The sequence below is a fragment of the Taudactylus pleione genome, unplaced genomic scaffold, assembly GCF_031769625.1.
Source record: "Taudactylus pleione unplaced genomic scaffold, aTauple2 ptg000070l, whole genome shotgun sequence".
Classification (NCBI taxonomy): Eukaryota; Metazoa; Chordata; class Amphibia; order Anura; family Myobatrachidae; genus Taudactylus; species Taudactylus pleione.
The window spans coordinates 2,290,100-2,293,663 of record NW_028284472.1 but is presented as its reverse complement, the minus strand read 5'-3'; the positions used below and the strand labels follow the sequence as shown (position 1 = coordinate 2,293,663).

General features: G+C 37.0%; 2 non-coding genes across 2 annotated transcripts; both read left to right on the top strand.

Moving 5' to 3' along the window:
- The first annotated feature begins 342 nt into the window (after positions 1 to 342).
- On the top strand, positions 343 to 414 carry TRNAV-CAC (transfer RNA valine (anticodon CAC)). Its single transcript has one exon. It is a non-coding gene; the product is annotated as a tRNA-Val (tRNA).
- An 851-nt stretch (positions 415 to 1,265) lies between these two features.
- On the top strand, positions 1,266 to 1,337 carry TRNAA-UGC (transfer RNA alanine (anticodon UGC)). Its single transcript has one exon. It is a non-coding gene; the product is annotated as a tRNA-Ala (tRNA).
- The last annotated feature ends 2,227 nt before the right edge of the window (positions 1,338 to 3,564 follow it).

The following is a 3,564-nucleotide window of genomic DNA, read 5'->3' as shown; positions in this document are numbered from 1 at the left end:
GTGCTCTTCTGCTAAGTTCTGACACTGATGAGCATACAGAATGTAAGACAGCCCTCTAGTTAGCAAAACTTGATCAATATCCACACCATTCATTAGTAAAAGTAGGGGATTCTGATGATAAACCAGTCTCTGATGGAGAACTTTAAGAGCATTCCAAAGTTTGGAATGGACTTCTACTTGCATTCTCATCACCCATGAAAACCATAAAGTCCTTGAAGTCAAGCATGGTATAATGGTTATGCTTCCATACTCTAATATATCCCTAATAACACTGAAAAGTAGTAAATCTCTAGTGAAATGTAAAGCTGCAATCACTTGTACATAAGAAAACAGCAGCTCATAGGGGATGTAGCTCAGAGGTAGAGCGCATGCTTCACATGTATGAGGCCCTGGGTTCAATCCCCAGCATCTCCAAGTTTTACAAAATACAGCTTTTTACCATAAGTAAACTCTCTAGTAGAGCCAAAGTTAACAAGCAAACCAATAAAAGTACTCTACAGCAATAGTCAGAGTTGAATACAAATCATAAAAAATCAATCAAATATGATTATATTCATCATCTTCTTCATTCCAATTTTCAAAGTTAAGTTCCCATTGAATGCCTATTGCCATTCTCCTACACTGAGGGAAAACTTATAGTAAGTAGGAAATAGATTTTCTATTTTCAGTGGGAACTGAAGGCGACAACCCGAGCAAAGTTTAATAAAAGAGCGAGACAAGTAATATAGCAAAACTAATTCATTAAGATTGAGAGACAAGTTCAAACACTTTGTGAACAAAAAGAGGATGGACATAGGCTTGGAGGGCAAGGGCTTAATAAAATTTCAAAGCATGGAATGATGACAACATATCAACTCTACATAGATTGTCTGGTGAAGCATTAGCTAGCAATGCCCAAGAGGCAGTCATAGCATGCATCCTTTGTGCCCTTCTGCTAAGTTCTGACACTGATGACCAAACAGAATGTAAGACAGCCCTCTAGTTAGCAAAACTTGATCAATATGCACACCATTCATTAGTAAAAGTAGGGGATTCTGATGATAAACCAGTCTCTGATGGAGAACTTTAAGAGCATTCCATTGTTCGGAATGGACTTCTACTTGCATTCTCATCACCCATGAAAACCATAAAGTCCTTGCAGTCAAGCATGGTATAATGGTTATGCTTCCATCCTCTAATATATCCCTATTAACACTGAAAAGTAGTAAATCTCTAGTGAAATGTAAAGCTGCAATCACTTGTACATAAGAAAATAGCAGCTCTTAGGGGATGTAGCTCAGTGGTAGAGCGCATGCTTTGCATATATGAGGCCCCGGGATCAATCCCCGGCATCTCCAAGTTTTACAAAATACAGCTTTTTACCATAAGTAAACTCTCTAGTAGAGCCAAAGTTAACAAGCAAACCAATAAAAGTACTCTACAGCAATAGTCAAAGTTGAATACAAATCATAAAAAATCAATCAAATATGATTATATTCATCATCTTCTTCATTCCATTTTTCAAAGTTAAGTTCCCATTGAATGCCTATTGCCATTCTCCTACACTGAGGGAAAACATATTTTAAGTAGGAAATAGATTTTTTATTTTCAGTGGGAACTGAAGGCGACTACCCGAGCAAAGTTTAATAAAAGAGCGAGACAAATAATATAGCAAAACTAATTGATTAAGATTGAGAGACAAGTTCAAACACTTTGTGAACAAAAAGAGGTTGGACATGGGCTTGGAGGTCAAGCACTTAATGAAATTTCAAAGCATGGAATGATGACAACATATGAACTCTACATAGATTGTCTGTTGAAGCATTAGCTAGCAGTGGCCAAGAGGCAGTCTTAGCATGCATCCTTTGTGCCCTTCTGCTAAGTTCTGACACTGATGACCAAACAGAATGTAAGACAGCCCTCTAGTTAGCAAAACTTGATCAATATCCACACCATTCATTAGTAAAAGTAGGGGATTCTGATGATAAACCAGTCTCTGATGGAGAACTTTAAGAGCATTCCAGTGTTTGGAATGGGCATCTACTTGCATTCTCATCAGCCATGAAAACCATAAATTCCTTGCTGTCAAGCATTGTATAATGGTAATGCTTCCATCCTCTAAGATATCCTTAATAACACTGAAAAGTAGTAAATCTCTAGTGAAATGTAAAGCTGCAATCACTTTTGCATAAAAAAATAGCAGCTCAAAGGGGATGTAGCTCAATGGTAGAGTGCGTGCTTCGCATGTATGAGGCCCCAGGATTCAATCCCCGGCATCTCCAAGTTTTATAAAATACAGCTTTTTACCATATGTAAACTCTCTAGTAGAGCCAAAGAAAACAAGCAAACCAATAAAAGTACTCTACAGCAATAGTCAGAGTTGAATACAAATCATAAAAAATCAATCAAATATGATTATATTCATCATCTTCTTCATTCCAATTTTCAAAGTTAAGTTCCCATTGAATGCCTATTGCCATTCTCCTACACTGAGGGAAAACTTATGGTAAGTAGGAAATAGATTTTCTATTTTCAGTGGGAACTGAAGGCGACAACTCGAGCAAAGTTTAATAAAAGAGCGAGACAAGTAATATAGCAAAACTAATTGATTAAGATTTAGAGACAAATTCAAACACTTTGTGAACAAAAAGAGGATGGACATAGGCTTGGAGGGCAAGCACTTAATGAAATTTCAAAGCATGGAATGATGACAACATATCAACTCTACATAGATTGTCTGGTGAAGCATTAGCTAGCAATGCCCAAGAGGCAGTCATAGCATGCATCCTTTGTGCCCTTCTGCTAAGTTCTGACACTGATGACCAAACAGAATGGAAGACAGCCCTCTAGTTAGCAAAACTTGATCAATATCCACACCATTCATTAGTAAAAGTAGGGGATTCTGATGATAAACCAGTCTCTGATGGAGAACTTTAAGAGCATTCCAATGTTTGGAATGGGCTTCTACTTGCATTCTCATCAGCCATGAAAACCATAAAGTCCTTGCAGTCAAGCATGGTATAATGGTTATGCTTCCATCCTCTAATATATCCCTAATAACACTGAAAAGTAGTAACTCTCTAGTGAAATGTAAAGCTGCAATCACTTGTGCATAAGAAAATAGCAGCTCATATGGGATGTAGCTCCGTGGTAGAGCGCATGCTTCACATGTATGAGGCCCCGGGTTCAATCCCTGGCATTTCCAAGTTTTACAAAATACAGCTTTTTACCATATGTAAACTCTCTAGTAGAGCCAAAGTTAAAAAGCAAACCAATAAAAGTACTCTACAGCAATAGTCAAAGTTGAATACAAATCATAAAAAATCAATCAAATATGATTATATTCATCATCTTCTTCATTCCATTTTTCAAAGTTAAGTTCCCATTGAATGCCTATTGCCATTCTCCTACACTGAGGGAAAACATATATTAAGTAGGAAATAGATTTTTTATTTTCAGTGGGAACTGAAGGCGACTACCCGAGCAAAGTTTAATAAAAGAGCGAGACAAATAATATAGCAAAACTAATTGATTAAGATTGAGAGACAAGTTCAAACACTTTGTGAACAAAAAGAGGATGGACAT